Source organism: Cryptomeria japonica, chromosome 5 (assembly GCF_030272615.1).
Source record: "Cryptomeria japonica chromosome 5, Sugi_1.0, whole genome shotgun sequence".
Lineage (NCBI taxonomy): Eukaryota > Viridiplantae > Streptophyta > Pinopsida > Cupressales > Cupressaceae > Cryptomeria > Cryptomeria japonica.
Window position 1 is genome coordinate 594,782,615 of NC_081409.1, and position 13,625 is coordinate 594,796,239.

The window sequence follows — 13,625 nt, forward strand, 5'->3', positions numbered from 1 at the left end:
CTTATATAAGAGTCATTTTACAACTTGCCAAGTTGGCTTACAATGATTTTACAATAATAAACAAAATATTTTAGCAACGAAATTCCTGTCGGCTTCTGTGCTGATATGCTTCCTTTCACTACCGGTGTCGGTGATCTGTGTGCCGGTGTAGAATCTAACTTTGCTGGTGCCGGTGGATTGCCTTGCTAGTGTCATAGGATTGTAAGGTTGCCATCAATGACAAAACCTTCAATCACCTACAATGTCTCATTGGAGTGTGCATTTGTCAACAATCTACCCCTTTGGCATTGATGGCAACACTCATGAGAAAAATTCAAAAGTGTATCCAAGAATTGAAGTCTATTAATTGTTACCAAAAATGTGTGCTCCCCCTGAGCAGATAATCCCTAAGTTATTGGATTTTTCTCATACTACTACTCCCCCTTTGGCATCAATGACAAAGGTTGTCAAAGTGTCAATAGAGTGTAGTTTCCTATTTCAACCTTGCAACCGGTTGGTTACAATTTGAAAAAGTTTTGCCAGAACCAAATTCAAGTTCTCAATGAACTTTTTACTGTGTTTTATTGCGGCCTCTGTCCTCTGAACTGTACCGGTGAGGTGTTGCATTTGCTCTGTTGGTGTTTTATGTCCTTGTACTAATGCATCAGATATTTCTTTCCTTAAACATGCGAGGTAGTCAAACTTTGGACTTAATCTCCATTTCAAATCCTTAGCCTTACTTTTTATTTTCTCTTTTTCTCTTTCTAGCTTTAGTAACTCTTCCTCAAGACCTGTTATCTTTTGCTCAACAATTGATAATGAATCAGATGAATTAATAAAATTGTCAGCTAGCTCATTAATTTCCTCCTGCATCTTGCTCATTTTCTTGTCTATGTCAACTGTCAAAAAGTTTGTCTTACAAGTGTCTCTGTACAAAGTTTTGAACTCCTTAAGTGTGCTACATAGTTCTGGTAGAAGTGTGTCAAACTGCCTTGTACACTTCTTTATTTGTTCCTCAAAGAATTTCTATTTTTCTTTTTCTAACATCTCTTTGAATGCTTTTTCCTTTATTTGCTCAACTGTCACTGTGTTGTCAGTAATATACTTAGACAAAGTGTCAAGTTGACTCAAAGAATCCTTATTATCTACATTGCATTTTGGAGCTATCATCTTCAAAATTGGAATTGTGTCATCTATAGCTTTATATGCCTGTGAACTACAATTTGTTATTTTCTTTAAAGAATCTAAAAGAAGGTCAATTATATTTGTTGATTTAAATCCTACAGTTGAAGAGTCAACACTCTGAATTTCATCGGTGGGAGCAATATCCTTTCTTGTAGTGACCTCTAGTAGGTCAGTCTGTGTTTCTATTTCTTTAAACAAGGGTTTGTCTTGCTCGGTATTTGTCGGTGGCACTGATTCTGTATTAACCTGTTCCTATTTTGGAGCTTGTTGTTCTGGTTGATGTTCTGTTTGATGTTCTGCTACTTGTTCTATTTTCCCATTTGCTAGTTTACCTTCAGTGTTATCTGTGTTATCAGTTATCGGTGGCTCACTAGCCTTATCTATTTTGCCGGTTGTGTCCTTATCTACCACAATGTTGACCTTCTGAGTATCAACATTTACTGTATATAGTACCTCAGAACTAGGATTTGTATCCTCCTGTGATATATCCATACTCTCATCAGCTGGTTGATCTTCAGTTGTTGTTACCGGTGGAGTAACCAGAGGTGGTGGGGATAGATTATCTCTTATTTGATGCTTGGAGGTCCACCAACCTTTCCTTTTCCCTTATCCTTGTCTTTCTGATATACCTTGATTAGTTTAGGGTTTCTATACTCTTCATGTTTTTCCTTCTCAACAAGGAATATATCCCATGCATTTTCAGTTTCTTCTATAACCTCATTTACTCTTCCAACCATTAGTGCAATGTGCCAGTGTGCAGTAGAGAATACTGACTGGTTAGCCTCTGCAATTAGATCATCTATTTCTTTTGGAGAGTTAACTAGGTAGATAGCAAGTAATTTTTCAATATCTATTTTCTTGTCAAGCTCTACAATAGATTGTCTTCTTGCTTCCAATCTCTTGAATAGTTCATCTGGTATTTCATCTACAATTTGCATCAAAAATTTCTTGTAGATATCTAAGTGTAAGATAACATTGTTTTCAACTTTCTCCTTGTCATCAGCTGATAATGTGTCATATAGTTTGTTGATGTTTTTCAACTATCCTTCCTTTGTTATTTCATCTAGTAGTTTGTCAATCGGAGCAATATTTTGTTGAGTCCTTTTCTTTGGTGTCAACTTTTTCTTCTTAGGAGTAGACTTCTTGACCGGGGGCCTCACTGCCTGTTGTTTTTGTCTGGTTCTTCTAGGTGAAGGTGTGGATACCGATGAAGGTTGTCTTTTCCTCACAACTCTTTTAAATACAGCTGGCATGTCACTCTCTAAATAAGTTGCTACCGGTGAAAGGTGAGTTTCTGGTTGTTGTTCCTGTAACTCATCTTCAGTGATACCGGTTTGTTTTAGTACATCTTCTTTGATAGCCTTAGCCTACCTTGAACCTCTCCTCACTGTTGCTTCTACTTTCTTCACTCTCTTCTTGGATTGAATTTGATTCTCAATGGTTTCAACACTACCGAATACCTCTTCCTTAGGTTCATTGGGTGCTTCCAGAAGGGCTTTTGCATATGTTTCAATAATGTGATCATCTGTCTCATAACCCATTTTAGTAACCCAAATTGTTCTTGGGATAACTGCTTCCATCCAGATCTCATCCTTCTTAATCACAAAGTATATGTCATCCTTATATTTATCTACAATTGTTTGTGATAATCTTACTCTAGTGTTCATTCGGGCCTTTAATGCTTGAAAGTATTCATTAATATTCTTTTCTCTATTTTCACCCATGTTGTTCAATAAGTTAGATAGTTGTTTGCCTACCGGTATGTCAAATCCAAGGTTCTTATTACCTATATCGGGCACCTGTTTGGTTACATGTAGCATTAAGCATACAAGTAAGTTACCAAATCTGAATGTCTCTTTCTTATCCTTCTTGATCTTTCCCAGATTGTCAATAAGTTCATCCTTTAACCATTCACATACATCAATTTTCACATTATCTTTAACCATATCATGAACACTTTTTATGCATAAGATGGAAACTAAGTTAAGTCTATTTGTATGTGTTGTTTTGTAACCTAAAATCATGCTAATGAATCTCACATTTATGTCAGTTACATCATTCACCCTTAAAGACCTTTTATCGAATGTTGCACCAGTTAGGTTCATTACTAGGTCATTTGAGACCTTCTTTGTCTTGTCTGGTCTGTTACCAGTGGAAGGTAACCCTGTTACAGCTTTCACAGCTTCCTTGGTAATTTTATGAATTGAATCTAGCCAGAAAAAATCACCATGAACCCTGCTCAATACTATCCTTATCACTTCCTTGGGGAATTCTGGAATGCAGAGAATTTCTGTGAATCCTAGGGTTTCAATAATTTTGTGTTCATGTTTCACATTACTGGAATCATCACATATGACAGTCTTGTACATGTTCTTGATTTCCTCATCACCTAGTTCTTCTATATTGCAATGGATGTACATTCTAGGGTCTTCTACAAAAACAACTCCTTTGGGGATTTGGGAAAATGCACCAATATTATCATCCTTTTTAGCTATCTTGGGAACTAACTGAAAAATGGGCCTATGGCGCTTGATTACTTCCACTACAGTAGGGTTTGCTATGAATTCGGGTATAGAAGAGGATGCCATGATAAATACCTTTTTCTACCTTTCGAAAGATTGCTGAAATGCTGAAATGCTTTACCTCTTTGCTCGAAATGCCTTAGCTTTGGAATTTTTGCACTCTTCAAATGTTTGAATGCTCGGTGAAGTGAAATGGAGCCAAAAACATTAATTTATAATATCAATTTTGCCAACTACCACATTTAATGCTTGTCGATTAAGTACTTACTTAACATATCTGCTGGTATAGAAGTAATTTCAACCTCTTACCATCAACCAAGGGACTAATAGCATATTTCTCATTGATTGCCAAACCCTCAAAATAATTTTCTTCAACTAGATGAAGAGACTCCTGCCAGTGGAGTGCTACTTTGTTCTGCCAGTGGAGTGTTGCTTGGTTCTACCAGTGGAGGAGTATTCCCAACACCATTTAGGTCTAATTTCCTAATCCATTGTTTTGATAATTATTGCTTAACTTCTTCAACCTTTTCTTTTCCTTTCAAACTAGGACCTTTGTTGTCTACCGGTGAGGACTTGCTTCTACAAAATTTAGCAATATGTCCAATTTTTTTACATGCATAACAAGTCACATTATTTCTCTGAATAGCCTTTCCATAACCTATGTTGGTTTGTGTTCTACATTGATTAGATAAGTGTCCAAATCTTCCACAACCATAACATCTCACATTCATTCTGCAATTCTCAAAGTTATGACCAACTTTGTTGCATTTAGAACATTGACCGGTGGGTGTACTGGTATTCTGATAATTTCTAGATCTACATTGATTTTCTCTATGACCATACTTGTTACAGTTAAAGCATTTGCCATTGAATTTATAAGCAGTAGGTTATCTTACCGGTTTGCCATGATCCTATGTGTTTGCAGTACTGGAGCTTTCACCAATTTCAAAGCCAAGATCATTAGTGTCACCATTAGGTTTCTGATTCTTCAACAAGTCACCAAGTTCCTATGAGCTTTTCTTGAATTTTTCTTTATGTTGATTTGCAGCAGCTAGTTATCCTTCCAAGATACCTTTTTGTCTCATGAGTTCATTTGAGTCATTATGTGCATGCATCAGATCTGTCTTCAACATATCATTTTCATAACTAAGTCTTGTGTTTTCATTTGCAGCATCATTCAGTCTTCTAGTCAAGTCTTCTTCATTCTTCTTTCTATCTTCAATTTCTTTACAAAATCTCATAGTCATATCCTACATCTCATTCTTTATTGTCATGTTTTCTTGTTTCAGCTTATTCATCATATCACTAAGAGTTTCCTTTTCATCATTCTCATTTTGCATATTTTCACAAAGTTCTCTTCTTTTGTTTCTTGAAATAGTAAGATTTTCTTGAAGTGCTTGAATGATATCCTGAGCAGCCTTTAGATCATCTTCAAGTTTGATATTTTTCAATTTTTCTGCATCATAGTCTGAGAGAGCTCCTTCAAGTTACTTCATCAAGTTTTCCATCTCTACGGGTGTCAAGATCTTCCTCAAGCTGTTAGGCTTCTAAAAATAGAGGACCAGGCTCTGATACCAATTGTTAGGATTCCCACAGATACTGAGAGGGGGGGGGTGAATCAATATCTAACCGGTTGTAAGATTTTCTTAACTTAAAACATGTGGAGCATATTAATACTGTGTACCGGTAAACAAAAAGTAAAGCAATAAACAGAGACAAAAGAAACCACATGAAAAACACACCATAACACAATAATTTAATGAGGAAACCTGGTGTGGGAAAAATGTCGGTGGGATTTGTGACCCACAATATTCACTTACTGGCCAATAAGATAATATTACTGCTACAAGAGGGGCCTGCACATGCAGGAAGGCCAAGTGCCTAGAGCTCACTGCTCAATTACAAAATGGGAAGTCACACTGACTTACAAAATGGATTATATAAATCCAGTGTCTTGTACTGCTTCAAAATAGCATCTACTATGCCAGATCCAGTACCGGTTTCTGCTTTGCTTCTTACATAAACCCTTAACCTATAATTCGCATAATAGGTCTGCCTTATTTCGCCTAATTAAATTCCTCTATCTATATAAAATGTTCTACAATGATCTCTCTTATATAAGAGTCATTTTACAACTTGCCAAGTCAGCTTACAATGATTTTACAATAATAAACAAAATATATTAGCAACAAAATTCTTGTCGGCTTTTGTGCCAGTATGCTTCCTTTCACTGCCAGTGCTGGTGATCTGTGTCTCGATGTAGAATCTAACTTTGCTGGTGCCAGTGGATTGCCTTGTCGGTGTCATAGGATTGTAAGGTTGCCATCAATGACAAAACCTTCAATCACCTACAATGTCTCATTAGAGTGTGCATTTGCCAATAGATGATTTGTGGCCTGCTTAGAGATTTTATAATAATTTGCAGATTGATTAAGAAGTTTGAGTTATTTTTGTTATACATTCATGGAGATTAATATGAAAAGCAACTTATAGATTGCCTGATCTATGTTTCTATTCTACCAAATTGTTCTGTGTAATCTGGTAACGTCTATTATTTTGGGTTAGCAACGTGGTTTAATCTTTTTGTCTATTACTCTATGCATCATATTGTGCACGTCAGTGGTGTATGAGAACTATTGTGATAGGCCATATTGTTGATGATTTTTATTTCCATAGACTTGTGAAATCAATGATTTTTGTAGGTTTGTTGGAGGTCCGTTGTTGAATGCTAACTTAGATAATATTTGATAATTGCTTGGATTGAAGGGAACTAATTGAGTAGTTCATTAAGTTGTCATTATATTGGTGTTTATTGTTATTTTCTTGTTCCCCTTTACGCTTCACATTTTATTTCCCAGAGAATCTTAAACCATAAAAATACAAAAAGAGAGGAAGTGCAATTATCTGTAACCAGCGAGATTTAGTTCTAACTAGCATGCCCCTTTACAGGTATAACCACATCAACCATCGGACTTCCCATCACCGTTGAGAACCGACTATAGAGACCTTGGAGTAGTGAGTTCTCCCAGACCTGTTACTTTTTAGGAGAGGTGGTGAGTGTTTGCATAAACTACCTGACTATTGGTGAGTGTGTCAAAAGAGTCGTCAACAATATGATCTATGCACAATCCTTATAAATGAACTAATGAGTAATTTAAAGAAAATTAAGCAAGACAAGAAGCACACTTTTAAGTATGGGTCTCTTCTTATTTGTTTGGCCTTATATTTCTTGAATGAGATCCCCGGTATAAAAGGAAAGGTCCAATGGGCCTATGATAGACATGTGGCAATGGAAATCAAGGAGGGATTATGGAGCATAGGAGATGCTAGAATGAGAATATCTGCATTGTGGGGCTATTTCAAGACCTTTCAAACCTCCATGAAGAGAAAATAAAGAATCCCAAAGGAGATTGTGGAGAAGTATGAACAAACTATTTGTTTCATGATTGATAAAGATCGATGCCGGATGGAAGTGGTTGAGCCTAGAATAGTTTGGATCATGCCCATGGGGTATGAATTTGACGCTATCATGCTTGAAGCATATGCTCAAAACCTATTGAGCCAACCAGTAGATCCAAAAGAAGAAAGATTTGGCACTTTCAAGAAAAATGACTTAAGTCTGCATAAACAGTTCATTGATGCCGGAAGAAAGAGAAAGATCAGAAAGGAAGCAGAGGTTGTTGCAAAACAAATAGGATTGACAAATGAATTTGTATAGAGGGAAAGATCTCAGAACATTCTAAGGGAAGAGGATGTAATCAAACCACAATCCAAACTGGCAAACCCTTCTATGCAGCCCAAAGTTAATCCTAGTTAGTATGCACCTGTCTTCGGAGTGAAGAAGTCAGTACCTCCACCTAAGCCCAAACCAATAGTGTCAACTAGTGGAGTGGAGAAAAGGAAAAAGGAGAAGGCTTAAAGACAGTATGTTGGAGTTGAGGAGGAGACAGAGTCAGATGAATAAGTCCGAAAAGTGAAGAAGATTGCTACTTATGCTCGAGTGGTCAGAAAGCCATCTGGTGATGCTCCACCCTCTAAGAAGATAAAGATTCAAGGTGAGCCATCTGGGAATCCTAGAGGAACCAAGAAGCATAAATCTAAGATAGATGCAATCTTGGAGTCTGGTAAGATTGAGATTATTCCTCCTAAATCCTTAGAAGATATAAAGAATGAAATCATTAAGGATGGAAATATGAATAATCCTACTATATATTATGAGAATACGGATGATAAGGAAAGGAGAGAAATTGAGGAAGCAATTGTACTATATATGGATAACTTTAGTAGGGCTCTAATTGAGTTGTCATCCGAGTTTCCTAAGGAGTTGCATGATATTCTTGTTATCCAGAGAAATGCTTCCTGCTAGAAAGATGAAGAAATCCAGGAGTATGTTTTGGTGAATACTTTTTCAGTCACTACTAGGGATGAAGTTGAAATATTATTAAAATTGGCAAAAGAAAAATTCAAGAGCAAGAGAAGAGTTAACAAAATTATGCTTGGAAAAATTGATGAAGTTGCAAGAGAAACAAAACAAATAATGAAAGAATTTTTACTTGAGCTGAGATATGAGGTAAATCAACCTCAAGATGCCTCCCACTTTGAAGGACAAAATCTTGACACTTCCATTTTGGAAGTACATGTAGAAGTCTCTGGTGGTCAGGAAGATCTACAATCTGATGAGAAAGAAGCAGCACTAGATGCACCCTCCAAGATTCTAGTTCCAGATGTCTCCGATGAAGCTACTCAGGATCCTCCTAAGACAGAAGTGATTGCAGAAATGATAGCAGAGGAGATAGCGAAAGTTGAAAAGAGAGTGAATGTAGAGGTTGGGAAGGAGAAGAGTTATGAGCAAATAGAGAAACCTCTGGTAACCATGACTGCGGGCATTGTCACCAACAAAGGTAAGGATATTGATGTAGAGGATGACTTTTCTCATGGTTCGATTGATTTAAGGACCCTTTTCCCTCTTCAAGATTTGAAACTTGCCACCCAAGCTCAGATCACGACAAGCAAAGATTAGTTGAAATCTTAGTTTGAAGATAAAGAAGTCATCTCTCTTGCCACTGAGGTTTTGGAAAAGCTTTTACCCAGTTTTAGTCAAGATTCTAGTGCTTCTCCCTCTAGAAAGCTTAAGAACCTATTAAATGTTGTGAACTCCAATTTTGTATCATTAGAAAAGGCTGCAGATGAATTTGTACATAAAATATTTAATGAGATGAGACTGCAAGAAAAGTTGAAAAAATAGAGAGAGATAAATCGAGCCTAAAGTCTGCAATGAAGAGTATAGAAGAGGCATTGGATGAAGGTGGGAAAATTTTCAAATCATGTTTGTTTTTGCCCAAGTTTATTGCAGACATTGATCGGCAAATAAGAGATCTTGAGAATAAGTTAGCCAGTATAGGTCATTCTTTTGCACCTCAATCTGTCTTCTCGGGCACCCTTGAAGCACAAATTTTAGATTATTTTGATAAAATAAAGGGCTTGAACCATGACAACGAGATGATGTTGAGTAGAGTAGGGGAACTGAGGATTTTGATAACTCCCAGGATGGATACCTTATTGGGAGCATAGCTGAATGCAATAAGTGCCTTAGGTAAACCGGTGTCATCCGATCTTTAGAGTGTTGATATTCATGCATTTATGTATAGTGCCCTAATAAATGTCTTTGATTGTTTCTTGAGAGGATGGAACGAGTACTTGAAATCCTTAAAGGTGATGTACTCTGACATATTTAAGTTCATTTAATCAAGTGCATTCATTCTTTTGTATATAAGTTTTGGTGGATAACCACCCTTTGCAATTGATGCCAAAGGGGGAGAGAGAGAGCAATGAAAAATAGAGTAAGCAATTCTGAGGGAGTTAGTCAGATTGAATGTACAGAATTCAGATTTCCGAGTGTTTTGCAGATTTTGGTCACATCATTTTTCACATGTGTTGCCATCAATGTCAAAGGGGGAGATTGCTAGCATTTGGTATTTTAGTGATGCTCCGGTGAAGATTGGTGGTTCTTGATGCTTGTAGATTCTTAGGAGTTGTCATTGATGGAAACTCAGTCTTATGATCTGATTCGGTATGAAGAATTGGTTAACCAGATGTCTTGAATATGGTATTTGTGGATAAAGTCTCTCAATGTAGTTCAACCTACGACTTTGTGACTTCCGATGAAGTAGGTTTTGATTTTGGTGATCTATGATTAATTGGTTGGGTATATGAAGCAGATTATCACGTTAATCCACCCTTCGGTATTGATTCCTACGACTGTTTGAAGAGCCGGTATTCGGTAGAACAATAAAACAGAGTATTCTTCATGTTTGATGGGGTATTGTGTGTCTGAATTCTTTATGTTAATTCTAGTGATTGGAAATGTGTTTGTAATGATATGTGAGACCTATAGGAAGCATGTGATCATGTATTTTGGGTTCGATATATGGTTCAATAATAGATCTAAGCCGACTTGCAGCTACACGTTTCACATTTTGATATTTGGTGAAGTCGACTTATGGGAGATTAATTTTGAGTGTCCAGATATATAAGATCATTTGTGTTATTGGATTAGGTATCAAATATAATATGTGTGGTTCTTTTGAAGCAATTAAGCACAATTTCACATGCACACTCAGAATTGTGTTGATCTGGTAAAGCAAAACAATGCAAAATAGAGCAGATTATCAGAACAGTGCAGCGGATTATTTTGTGCCTAACTGGAGCTGATATTTGGCATAATCAGATGTTATTTTCCAGTTCACTACTTATTGTAATCAATTTGTAATCTCTTGTAAGGCAGTGTGACTTCCTCCGGGGTTGTAGCCCTGTTTTTGTAACTTGAGCAATGAGCTCTAGGCAGTGTGCCTAAATGCAAGTGCATTCCCCTTATGTAATATTATTTTGCTACTGGCCATAGTGGATTAATATTGTGGGTTCAAATCCCACCAAGGTTTTTCCCATTTGGATTTCCACATAAAAATCTTGGTGTTATGGTTGCATGGTTACTTGCTTTATGTTTTTGCACTTTGCTTTCTTTGTTGCTCATTTGGTGGTTGAATAATCAGATCAATAACTTTAAAATTTGTAGAACACTGATTCACCCCCCTCTTAGTGTTCATTTATTCTAACACAAAGAGCGTTCCACTATGCAACAATTTAATTTTGCCATCCCTTCCCCATTTGTTCTCCCCCAAATTTTGAATTTTAGACCTCATAGGACAATATACAATTTGCTTTAAGAAGAAAGGAACAACCTTGAGGTGAGATTAAAAAGAAAAGGCAAGTTAGCTATAATTCAAAAAGAAAGAAGTGCAATTTACAAGGTGTTTGGATTGCACAAGGATTCTATTCGCACTCGTAGCAAATTTTCTCCTTTGAGAAACCAAACCTTCTTCTTGGTCTCCTATTCAAGAATCTATCTTCTCCTTCCTCCATACCACAAGTCTATGTTTTCAAATAAAACCTCCTCTTGCTTCATAGGGTCAATCCATGATAATTTGTTCCACCATTTGGCTGAAGTTGGACATTAAAAATTAACATTTTTAATCATATTTTTCACTTTTTATCACCCATAACAATAAAACCATCAAGAATTTGAAGATAATTTGAACTAGTAATTTTTAGAGTTTTCTATGTCGATTATAAATGTATTTTAAGAAAAATGAATTTAAAGGTTGATTTGTAAAAGTTTTCTTTTAATTTTTTACATAAGTTTTAACAACTTAGTTTCTATAGTTAACAACATTTTTAAAAAGTGATGTTTATTTGATATCACATAACTTTTATCAAAAAATTATAAAATTATAAATTCATAAACATAGTTTGGTAACACCAATACCTAGGGTGTAGATATGTTCTCATAATTTTTTGTTGCATATTTTATTTTTTATTAATTTTTTTAGTTAAAATTAATTATAACGTATACATAGGTTTATTTAATATCACATAACATTTTTCTATACATCCAAATTAACTTCTTTATTCTTTGTTCAAATGAGGACATCAATGTCTATTATAGAGACATTTTTAGACTTTTTTCTCTATTTTTCTATGTTTTCATTTGTGTGAAACAAAGACCTTGATGTTTGGTAAGAAACCTACACTCACAAGAAATAGGATATAAATATAATAATCAAATTAAATATATTCAAAATTATACTTTTTTAAAGTTTATTATAAGGGTTATATACTTACAAAATAAAACTTCAGAATGGCATTCTAGTACTCAAGTTTAGTGGAAACCGATAGTGGTGGCAGTTTTTTATGAGTGCATAAGGATTTTATCTAGATCCGCTAGACTTAATTTTGGCCTCTATGAGGAATGTACTATGGGCATAATTCATCTCTTTCTTAGGATCTTTGGGGGGTTTCTTCTTATAGCTCTGATTTCTCTTTGTTCATTTTAACTAAGCAAGGATATAGGGTTTTCTTCTTGGTTCTTTCCCTATTGAGCTCTTAAACCAATTTTTTTATTAATATATTTATATCTGTGGCTTGACACTTTTGCCTAAAAAAAATAAAAAATAATTTTTTTTGGAATGATTTCATTTGATCCCACAAAAGGTGAACCAAAAGTGATTTTTGGTTATCATTCTAATAGGTCTGCAAGAGATTCCATTCAGGTTTGATCTAATACTAGGTAGGTTCTATCCAAGGAGGTTTGGTAGAGAGTGTTTGATCTAACCCTTTTCAACTAAAACCTTTAGATGGAACCCATCAAGGCTTAACTCATTAACTTTCTAAAAAAATGTGATTTCAAGCAAAAAGTAGGATGTCCCATAAGTAGGACACACTATTGTGGTAGCACCCTACATCAACTCTTGCATTTGTCCATTAACCTGGACAATTTGACCACCTATCTTTAAAACTCTTGACTACATCATTGCTTTTGTTCTTCCATCAGGGATGCTCATACCTTTAGTTATGACCTCAAAATTCATGTTTGCTTTATTTATTCCAAATGAAAACTTGAACATTATTTTGTCTACTTTTTCTCTGCCCTAGTTCTATTGGCAATTGACACTCATCCAGGTTCTAGGTGTTGTCATTGATGGAAACACACTTCTTGGAAGATCTGGCAATCAAGGTAACTGACATTCATATCACTGGCATTCAGGGAACTGGCATGCATGTAACTGACAAACTTGAACCGATATTCTAAGGCCGACATAGGAGATTGATCTGACAAACGTGGAAGTGACAACATTCATATAGTTTTATGTTTATATTTTGTCTGGGCCGACATGTCTCATATCTTTTGGTATATGATTGTAAGCCACCATAATGCATTTATGTTTATACATGTAAATGGGTATATAAGTCAGTTCGATTAGGTCATTTTGGATATATAAAGATGCAAAAGGTTATGTGATGTTATGCGAGCGACGTCTTGATTGATGGAATGCGAATGCAAAGATCTGTAGTCGGTCTTGGGTATTTGTCTAGAGGATTGGAGAGCGATCTAAGTTTCCGGTAAGGGAGGTTACAATATAAACTAGTATAGATAGTGCTTTAACCATAACTTATCCAGCATGTCAAATGCACATTTAGGCTTTAGATTTTGTTTGTAATTCAGTATTTCATATCTGTAGTCAGTGAGGCTCCTTTGTGATGAGCAGTGTGCCTTCCTGCATGTGCAGGCCCCTCTTGTAATATTTATTCAGTTGGCTAGTGGATAGATATTGTGGGTCACCAATCCCACTATGGTTTTTCTTCTTTGAGGTTTTCCACTTATAAATCTTTGTATTATGGTGTTGATTCTTGTGGTTGCATTGCTATTACTTGTTGTTACTTTCTTTTATGCATATCAATTAATAAGTAGATTTTTTAATAAGGCTAAAATTATTCTAACCGACAGAACACTGATTCACCCCCCCTTCTCAGTATTCTTGGATTCTAATAGTTCAATATCAAGCCATTTTTCCAAAGATTTAATAAAAGTATTAAATATCATAC